Here is an 11,880-nt window from a genome sequence, read left to right as displayed (position 1 = left end):
GTTTATATATGCTTGGGCCATGAATAGCACTGTTGGGAGGTGTGGCCTTGTTGGAATAGGTAAGACTTTGTAGGTGTGGGTTTTAATACCCTTGTCCTAGCTGCCTGGAAGTCAGTATTCTGCTACCAGCCTTCAGATGAAGATGAAGAACTCTCAGCTCCTCCTGTACCACCCCTCCCTGGAGGCTGCCATGTTCCCACCTTGATGATTCTTGGACTGAATCTCTGAACTTTTAAGCCAGCCCCAATTAAATGATGTCCTTTATAAGACTTGCCTTGGTCACAGTGTCTATTCTTAGCAGTAAAACCCTAAAACACAAAGCAAAGGCAGTTTTGTACAAGGTACTCTTTATTCCATCAGATCCAGAATTCTAAAGTGAAGGGACTAGCTATCAGTCTGGAAAAGTAATCTCAATGTGATTTGGTAACATATTATTATTTTAAAAGTAAAGGCTTCCATTTTTTAAAAAATGAGGACTTGTCTTTTGTGTATCACTTTCAGGGCTTCTGATGGTTCAAAACAATCACATTTTAAAGAAGTCTGCTTTTTCATAAACATCAGGATTTCTAACATAGTCTGAAAACAAAGTGTTTTTTGTTCCTTAAACACAGCTGGCATATTTGAGAGTATTAACCACAATTGGCTGTATGTCAAAAGATAGATAGAGCATGAAATGTTTTGCATGGCTTTAAGATGAGATGCTTAATTTAATAAAGAATCTAACAATGTTTTGGAAACTTCATTCTGAATTTTCAGGAGAGTTTTTGTGATGGATTTTTAGTGCTGTATTGAAGTTACCCATTCTTTGTTGTCATCCCAATCCACATAATAAATATAGTCATGCTAACCACAGTGTTGGGTTGATATAAACAGTGGACAAATTCATTGCATAGGCACATGCTCACTATTTCAGTGACCTTTATCTGAGAATAAAATTTGACATACAGTTTTCTAGACAAAGTCAATTCCTGAAAGAGTTATGCTAATGGAAAGAATGAATAGAGGGCATGAAGATAATCTGAAGCAATAATTTATTTCTGTCTTTAAAATACAATAAAAGATTCCTGAGAAATAACACACAAACCCATCCATAGTAGCCCTGCAGAATCTGCAGTCTGGTTCTAATGTACTAATTTTGGGTCTGTCATTTAATAGTTTACCTGGCAAAGGTTACTTATCTCATCTCTCCTGACCTTCATGTTCCTCATCAAGAAAAATGAGAATAATAATAGACTATGCTACATAGAGCTGTCGTAAAGATTAAAAGACACTACACTGGGAATGGGGCTTAATTTTGTCCCCAGTAAAAGCAGAGCTACTAGTAAGCATCATGAGAAATACTGAATGTTTGTGACATGATTAGAATGGAGAAAGTTCTTTGAATGTATTCCACTGTTCCAAGGTTAGCTTTGACCTTTTTGTCTCCTCAAGTGATTACTCATAGTCTAAAAACAAGACGTGTACCTGCATATGAGCCAATGGGCATGTTACTAGAAACTGAGTCACACCCATATTTTTATAAGGTGGAGATGTATTTGTTTCATTTGTGCAGATTTATAACTTACTTGCTGTTTTGTCAGCCACTTTATGATGTTGGTGAATGACAACAAAGCAATATACTCACTTTACTCCTTCTCCATCTATACTTAACAGGCTCAGCTTTCCATGTCACTCTCTGTGCAGCCTGTCATATCAGGAGCTGCTGAACACAAGTCCATGGCTCCTGTGGGAAAAGCCCAATGGTGATAATAGTGAAATCCATATGTGAGGATGATATAAAATCAAGGTTAGTCAGAACAAAACAAACTCTGTCACCTCATGCACTGCAGTACATGAAAAGACCATTAAAATCTATGAGTTGGTCCCCATGCTCTCACCCTATGCAGATGAGTTAAACTCCCTTCCTGGGAGAACAGGATCTGGGACTGTTGACCCAAACTGAAGGGTACATCTAGATCCTTGCAGCAGTTCAACCTCAGCAGGGATGAAGTTGGCATAACAATTCATCAAAGGCTGGTAGTTAAACAATGTCTGTTACTCTGTGGGCTTCTGCATATGAACACATTGAAATAACAGGAAAGGCAGTGACAAAATATCTTATCTGCAAATCATTTATCGTAGCCTTGAGAACAGAGTACTTCAGTGTATCTTAACAAAGAATTGTCTCCACTCCCCCCATGCAGCTGTCACAGGATGTTCTCTCTGTGCTGTGAACACAGTTATCTGGAGCCAAGTGTGGAAGTCCTCCGATTTCCCCACTTTCAGCTGGCATTGCTTCTTGAAGAGTCAATCTTGCTGTTACTTATGAAGCTCTGCTGCTTTGGGTTAAATGGCAAGCCATCAAGAGGGACACAATTTGGTATCATGAGTGATTTTTAAAAAGAGCTGAAATTTGTTTTTAATGTAAAACTTGCTGTGAATGAAGATGGTATATGTATTTTTTGTTGGGACCCAAATCATTGACAAGCTTTTATGTGCTTAATAGTTGAAAATTATATAGGAAGTTAGAAAAGTTAGCATATAAATTCATGATTGAAATGATGGACTATTATTTAAAAAGACAATCTACTCAATGGCATCCATGATAGAATAGCACCTTTGGAAAAAACTTTACTGTTGAGATCCTAAACAACAAAAGATTTGGCCATCTATTAAGTGGTAAAACTTAGCATATTAATTTAATGGGTGAGGCATTTTCTGCTTGTTGAGTATGTATATAATTTTGTCTCAACATTTAATAACCATTTTCTTGTAATAAGCAGGATATTAATTTTCTTATGTAACATATAGGTGGGCCTAATGTAATTTTTTAGAATGCTGGGATAATTATCTTGCTCCAGCTCACATGAATTTGTGAAGTAATTCTCTTCTAATTATTCTGAAAAGCATGCATGGTCTTTTCTTTATTCCCCAATCATATTTTAAAATTAGAATTTCTCTGCCTCAGTGCATATGTTCTCGGCATGCCCTGAGACATATTCCCCTATCTCTGGTTTACTCTAAGAACTATATCTACCATTGACAGTATAACTTAGTATCTGTGACAAGGCAACCTGTTAGAACTTGAGTGGAAACTCTAATTCACTTCTATTATACTGAGATGAACACCTTTCCATTAGGTGTTAGACTTGAAACCAGGGATCCATTCTGAATTTTCACGGCACATCTATCAAATGATGGCAAACAGACCATGTTTATTGGACTGAACTAATGGCAAAATCACATTTGCAATCCCCATACGTAATCTATACTTTTAAAAGTCACTGCTACATTCTTTGTCTTGTAAGGTATCTAGACAAAGGGACTATTTTCTAAAATTTTCATGTCACTAGAATTGCCCAGAGTTTGGTAAGGAGATGTGGAATCTGAGGCTAAACTTATTCGAAGATGCAGTTTTGGGAAATGTAATGTTTTGCTCACCTTTAGTGCATGTACCCTTGTCTATCTGGTAGTGTCTTTTTATTTATTTATTTATTTATTTATTTATTTATTTATTTATTTATTTTTGGTTTTTCGAGACAGGTTTTCTCTGTGTAGCCCTGGCTGTCCTGGAACTCACTCTGTAGACCAGGCTAGCCTCGAACTCTCGAACTCAGAGATCCGCCTGCCTCTGCCTCCCAAGTGCTGGGATTAAAGGCGTGCACCACCACCGCCCGGCTTCTGGTAGTGTCTTTAACATGCAGGTTAAGATCAATTTTCTGTCCATCATTCTTTTTCAAATATCACATCACACACCCCACCAATATTGTATTCTGGGGACAGTGGGAATTTAAAAGAGCTACTATTCTCCATTTTTTATGGTCTGAGCGCTTGCATCTTCCCAGATTTTATGTTGAAATACTAGCCACAAGTCATGATATTAGGAAGACAGATAAAGTCTCTGTGAATTCCTGAAACCAAACATTCTATGCTATACTATGTTGTGCTATACTCTGCTATACTGTGCTGTGTTGTGCTATACTATAGTGTATTTTATTTTTCTTACTTGACACAGACTTGTCTTGACTTTTTAGACTTCCCAGTATCCAGAATTCTAAGAGATAAATTTTTATTTCAACATTGATAGGAGAGTGCCCATGAGTAGCTGAAGAGCTTTGACACTTAAAGGTTCTTGGAGTACAGAGTCAGTGTTCTTCAGAGATGTGGTCCATTCTCCAGTGGATGGCCCTACTACTCCTGTGGACTTAGAGGCATCATTGATTGGACTCACTGGGTTATAAAAAGAGTACATGAAGTTGGGAGGGATCACAGCAGTGGGTGTGCAGGAGTGTGAGGGGACATAGAGGATAGATACAATAAAAATCATTGCATGCAATTCTCAAATAAAAATAATTTAAAAGGATAGTTTTCTGTTCTTTGAGCTAGGCAGTTTATGATAGTTTGTTATGCCAGCTTGGACAGAATAAGCCAGCACCCAACTCTCCCTTACATCTTTTACTTACAATAGTGGAGTTTTTTGTATTGGCAACATAAAATTGTACTGTTCATTCACCCAGTGATTAAGCTATCCTTCTCTCCTCGGCTAGCAGGAGAGAGAAATTACCTCCTCCAATAGGCCTTTATTTCTTCTGACCTAGAAATTACAGCTGGCTGTTGGAGGCTTTCAGGTGATAACCTGAACACAGAGTGGGATAATATGTTTACTTAAACACTGAATTCACACATGAACTCATGCTATCTGTCAGCTATTGCACTTAAAAATGTTGATGAGAAACATCAGAATAACATGCTCAATTTAATGTTTACTCAGTACATGGGGAACACTCATTCTAGAATGTTCTTAAAACAAATGATCATATTTTATTGGCAATAAAAAGCACTAGTACTTAGTAATATGATTGTTTTCCTGCTTTCCACTATTAAGATATTAAATTTCATTTTATTACTGCTATTGATTGCTGTCATAGTGCAATGAAATTATATAAATTGAAGATAATGAAATACAATAAATCCACTCATTAATTTAACAAATATTTATTGACCTTCTATCGGCCAGGATTTCTGTAAGACATAAAGGATATAGTGATATTTCCTTTCATTAAATTTTAAGCCACTGGAAAATACTGAAAACTGATATACTTATGTAACACAAAGGCAACAAAAAGTCAGTGTGCGCTTAGACAACACAGTGTGGACTTTCTAACACCCATGTTAATAACAGAGACCATGTCGTACAACAATCTTGATAACACTAAAACTAACATAAGTACAGTGATGCCTAGATGAGACACTGAAAGGAATAGTCTAGACAATGGAACAATATTAAACTGGAAGAGTGCTGGACACATATTGTTAAAGCATTTGTAGCTTGAAACGGGCCCTATTAGAAGTTAGCTATACTGCAGAAATCAGCAAATGGTCCAAATTTGGGCCATTGCCTTGTTGGAAGCCACCATGTGCCATCTTAAAATATGAAGGACTTTTGAGTTGAAGGCAATAAAGAAAAAGAACAGATATAGAAGACTTCTCTGCCCTTCCGTTATTTGCCTAAATACAGAAATAGATTTACAAAGAGAAAAACTATGCTGTTTTCTCTCTTCCAGGGAAAACAAAGGTTACACAACTTTATACCCTCATCAGCCAGGAGATGATACCAGAGGAATTTATAGCAGTGATCTTTATTGCCTAGACTTTCCCCATCATTTTATTGCCTTTCCACATGTTGCTGTCCATAGACTCTCGGTGTTCTTTCCTCTGTCCCACTACAAACATCCTCAAAATCAGCAGGTATGTTGCTGGTTGAGGGAAGTACGCTAGCTGGGATTCACAGTGACTTTACAAACTGTGCATTCCTTTCATGTCTACTAAATTCATATGAAACATGACTGTAAATAAACTCTTTTATTCTTTTTCTTGTTAATCAGTTTTTCATAGCAGCCTTTCTCAGATAGGAATTTGTGGGTATTAATCTTTCTACTCTATTTTCCAATGTCTCTTTCTCACTCCTAACAAATAGTCTACAAATGTGGACTAATGTGGAATTCAAAACAGGTTGCTTTGAGTGAGATAGTAGAACAATGAGGTTGGAAAGAGAGCTAGATCCTGTTGGACTTGGAGACTGTCATGAGGATGAAGGATGAGCAAAGAAGAGTTTTTAAAAATGTCGATGTGCATTCTATTTGCATTGCAAACAGTAATGCAAAATGCAACAATAGTGCAGATAACCTACATGAATGCCTTGTGTACTTTCTCAGAAAGAAGTTGAAGGGCATCAAGTAATTTGGGAAAGGCAGGAAGAGGCATTGGAGGCAGATTTACTCCTGTGGCATATTGTGATAGTGTATGATCTCACAGATGGGCAAGGACAGGAAAGTAGATAACAGCAAGCGTTTCATCTGCTGTCACCTGTAAGACAAGAGCCATAAACGAAAGTCATCTGTTGAACTGTCCACAACGTCAATTTGAGCATTAAAGCCCAAAGAAAGCCAGCTAACCGATTATTTATTCATTTACTATGAATATAATTCATTATCTATGATATAATCCATTAACATTAACTAGTTAACTGGCAGAGACACCTATACAGCTAATATACAGCTTTTCATGGTGGTATATGACAATCAAATTTGAAAGGATGTTCACATTACAAGCAATGTGATTATTTTACTGTATATATTTATTATTCAGCAGATGATTTGTACAAAACTGGTGATGTATAAATCATTTTACAACAGGCCTTGAGCACTTACGCATTCAGCGTGTTCATGATCTATAGTTTATTACAAATCAGTCGATGTCCAGCTATAAATGTATGTTGATATCAGATATTTACTAGTGAATCGATTCAAACTGTCTGCACCTGTACCTTAGTAGGGCATTCTTGTCCTCTTGTTGACAATGACTGACAATAAATGAATTGAATAAATCAAAGATTCAATATTTAAAGATGCGAGTGCTTTAGAAGATGAGCCTAAAATCAAAAGCAATCTTAGTATTATTGTAAGAAAAATTTAGGAGACTGGATGTGGTTACTTAAGTTACACATGGCAAAATGAAACATGTAAGAGCTAGTAAGATATTAGAAAGTAGGATGATGAGGGGAGCGAGAACTATCAAACACTACAATATATTTTATAGTTGTGCTGTTTAAGACTGACATAGACATAAATCAACAAGCAGATTACAGGAGTAGAATGTAGAAACCAAAATATACCCACATACAAATAGAAATATACTACACATAAAGTCAACACTGCACCTTGATAGAGCAAAGTGGTTAAACTTTAAAAATGAAGCCAAAGAGAATGTAACTGTGTAGAAACACAACTATCAAGTGACAGACAACATTTAGCTATAAGGCTAACTAAACACAATCATAGGAGTAAAACTACTTTGAGTATTATGTAATTGTTTAAAGATTAACAAATGTCTAATGCCTATCAATCTTTAGAAGGCTTGACCAGTTTAAAAGGAACCTATACTCAGTCATCAATGGTGGCATTTTGATACAGAAACAATAAATAGAAATTACCTTTTTTTCCTTTTATTGGGTATTTTCTTTATTTACATTTCAAATGTTAACCTCTCCCCAAGTCTCCCCTCCAGAAACCCCCTATCCCATCCCCTCTCTCCTGCCTCTATGAGGGTGCTACCCCACTCACTCGACCACTTCCGCCTTCAGCCCTGGCATTCCCCTACACTGGGGCATTGAACCCCTACAGGATCAAGGGCTGCTCCTCCCACTGGTGTTCAACAAGACCATCCTCTGCCACATACTCGACCAGAGCCATGGGTCCTTCCATGTGTACTCTTTAGTTGGTGATCTAGTCCCTGGGAACTCCCAGGGGTCTGGCCGGTTGACACTATTGCCCCCACTCCACACACACACCTTCAAGTTCTTCAGTCCCTTCTCCAACTCCTCCATCTGGAAACCTGCGCTTATTCCAATGGTTGAGCTGCAAGCATCCACCTCTGTATTTGTCAGGCTCTGGCAGAGCCTCTCAGGAGACAGCTATATCAGGCTCCTGTCAGCAAACACTTTTTTGCATCTTCAATAGTACCTGGGTTTGATGACTGTATATGGGATGGATCCCTAGGTGGCACAGTCTCTGGATGGCCATTCCTTCAGTCTCTGATCCACACTTTGTCTCCAAATTTCGTCCTGTGAGTATGTTGTTCCCCTTTCTAAGAAGCACTTTGGTCTTCCTTCTTCTTGAGCTTCATATGGTCTGGGAGTTGTATCTTGGGTATTCCAAGTTTTGGGGCTAATAGCCACTTATCAGTGACTGCATACCATATGTTGGAGTAGGTGTGTCACTGTGGGCGTGGCTTTAAATCCTTACCCTAGCTGCCTGGAAGTCAGTCTTCCACTAGTAGCCTTCAGATAAAGATGTTCAACTCTCAGCTCTGCCTGCACCATGCCAGTCTAGACGCTGCAATGCTTGTTCCTTAACGATAATGGACTGAACCTCTGAACCTGTAAGCCAGCCCCAATTAAATTTTGTCTTTATAAGAGTTGTCTTTGGTCATGGTGTCTGTTCACAGCAGAAAAATCCTAACTAAGACAATCATAGAATAAAGTGGGAGAATTATCAGGAAAGATTCCTGACAATATTCATGTGCCTCCACATATGTCCCTGCACACATTCAAACACACATACCACACATGTATCCACATAATAATACTAAGAGAAAGTATAATGTAGTTTCAATAACAATAATAAAGAAAAAAATCGCATAGTGAATATGAGGCACAGGAAATGAAATACAAATTCTAATGGATACAGTGAAATGTTTCTTCATGATAAGCAACCATAAACAACATAAAACAAGAGATGTACTTTGGAAAAAGTATTTGTGATATAAGAAAAAATAATATTAGGTAATAATGAAGAATAAGTCAATAGTAAAAAGAACAAAATTAGAATAGAAAATAGTCAAGGAGCAGGAGCGTGGAAGCAGACTTCACAGTAGAAGAATCAAAAATGTCTTTTAGATATGTGAAAATATCTGCTATCTTGCTCATTATAAATAAATGCAAATTCAAACTTAAAAGAGATAGAAATTGTCACCTTTAGACTCATATAGTAACAGTCTATGGCACTTGTATATTGGATAGGAGGGTAAATTGGCATGATTTTAAAAAGGTAATTGGACCATTTAAATCCAAATTCTAAATACAGATATGGTTTGACCTAGCAATTGTACTTTGAATAATTTATCCTTAATGCATACTTGTACATACTTATACTAAAATTTTTATTGTATCAGAATCTATAATAACAAAGAATTTGAAATAGACTAGATGGTTTGAAGAGAAAAAAATCTAAAAAATGATTATGCATGCATATATGACATATATATGGTAATATGACACAAACAGAAAATACTCAGATCTGCCAAGACTAAATAGAAGAGCTAGAAAGAAGTACAAAAATACATACACATGATGTATACATACATACTCATGTGTATGTAACATCTCTTGAAGGCTATGAGAAAAAAGTGGAAAATTAAACAGTTACTTGAGAATTCTATCCCCAGGAGTGAGGGGCAGGGAATGGGAGAAGAGAGAAGGACCCCTTATGCTGTGTGAGAGGTGACCAATTTCTGTCTCATAAAGCTTAAGAATGAAGGCACAATGACATTTAAAACTGTGGAGTTTGCATATATGCCCAAAGCCACACAGGCAAACAGTGAGACAAAGGATTATGACTCAGGTTTTTCCAAAAGGCACCTCCAAACCTAGACTTCTTAATCCAGATCATTAAAATATGCTTAGAACCTATTTAAATTTTCTTTGGATGAACAAAGGGATTATTTCTCCTTGAATTTGGACAGTTATTTTCAACTTTTGTGGTTTAAGTCTCCAGAATTCCTATGTCTGAACAAAGTCTATGACACCAAAATCAGAAATGTATTTGAAATAAGAACCAATGACAGAACTTAATCAAAAAGTCTTCTGATTAAATATTCTGCAAGGAAAAATGTCCATTTTTATTTGAATCTCAGTTTCAAAATGTCGTTTTCATCAGTTTGCTTCATTTTGGTAATTTACTCTAGTTGACAGTGAAGCAATTTTGATGTCTCAAACAATTGTTGAAGGATAAAATAAATGCAGGTCTTGGGGTTACCTAGCCTTGGTTTACTAGCCAGGTGAACGTGGACCACTTTCTCTTTGTTTCTGTTTTCTTTTTCACAGATCCCATTGTGCAGATGTGACAGGAAAAACAATGATTTAAAAGATTATTTTATTTCTAAGTGTGTGTGTGTGTGTGTGTGTTCTGTGTGTAGGTATGTTCATGCAAGAACAGAAGGCCTTAGAGGCCAGAAGAGAGAATTGCATCTCCTGGAGTCACAGGCAATTGTGATGCACTCTTTTCTATACCTAGTGAGACAGCCATTGATAAGAATTACAGTGTCTAGACTTGTCACTTTGACATCAGTCCTCAGAGCTAAACTTATTTTCAAAATCATAAATTTAACAAATAAATCTACAATGTTTATATATTAGAATTCTGTCTGTGTCTTTGCCTCTATCTCTTTCTGGCCAGTATTGTAAAGAATGCAACTACACATACACACACACACACGCACACGCGCACGCACATGCACACGCACACACACACACTTTTTACATTTTAAATAGCCTATCCCTTTTAGAATGCCCTATATTCATTGTCTCCCATATGTAAGCATTTATAAATAAATATGGCATTAAAATGATTCCTACTGGCTTATTGGTATAACCATAGGTCATTGAATTGTTCAAACCTCATCAGAAAAGCTTCTTCTTATAGTAGATGGTAACTAACACACACACCCTCCAACTGATACACATGCAGAAAATATGAGACTAAACAGAGTGTTGCTCAGGTGGAAATGGAACATACAAATCACACAGCACCCCCACTCCTGGGAACAGGGATCTTGTAGAAGAGGGGGTAGAATAAACTTAAGGAAGCAGTATTTTACAGACACAGTACTGAAGTGTATAATGTTAAGAAATGCAATCCACGATATCACTGGCAAGGCACTGGCAGGCCTTGTTCTCATCTCAGCAGACTCTGACTCGAGCTTCAAAATCTATTCATCCAGCTCACTAAGTTCCCACTGGTGTGTCGCTGCCATGCCAGCCCCATGCTTCCAAATTCCCACAGCCTTTAGGAGTGCACTTCTAGTAAACCCACTCTGCAGCCATACCTTTCTCTCTGGAACCCAGTTGAGTCGTCACATGAAGGAAAACATCACACAAACGTAGTTCAGAATTAATAGGTAATCAATCATCGGGAGCAGCAACTAGCATCCTAATTTATGAGCTGTTGTAAGTTAAAGCCTCCAGTGGCAAATCCTGATGGATCGGCCATCTAAGCCAGGGGCCGCAGCGAACCACCAACTTAGTAAGCTGGGTGGAGAGATTCCGGAGCTCCAGGTGAGAGAGTCTCACGAGATGAGAACAGACCACCAGTGTACTGCCGTCATAGCGTGGATTGCTTTTTTTATATTTCCCACTACACAGCAGTACAGTTGCACATATGAAATCACCGTGACTGTAACAGCATGTACAAAACTGTACAAACTCTGGCCATACAAAATCTCAGCACAGTGAGAATGGTAGGCATAAAGTTCTACCATTGGTGAAGGAGTTGTTGGCATTTGATAGCTACTGGAAGAGAGAGAGTCTTTGTTTTTTATTCTTACACCTGGTAGGTAGACCACATGCCAGAGAAAGAAAGAGCATCATTAATAGATGATATGGGAGCATATGATCATATACACACACACACACACATGCATGCACACATAAGATGTAAGGCTTATTCAGTGAGGTTTTTTGTTGTTGTTGTTTGTTTTGTCATTTTAAGAAATAGAATGTTTGAGAAGAGTAGGAAGTCTACAGGGCACTTCTCTCAGGCTGGAACGTCGGGCAGACGTTGACAC

Source organism: Grammomys surdaster, unplaced genomic scaffold (genome assembly GCF_004785775.1).
Source record: "Grammomys surdaster isolate TR1022 unplaced genomic scaffold, NIH_TR_1.0 64, whole genome shotgun sequence".
Taxonomy (NCBI): Eukaryota; Metazoa; Chordata; class Mammalia; order Rodentia; family Muridae; genus Grammomys; species Grammomys surdaster.
Note: the sequence above shows the minus strand (reverse complement) of the source record.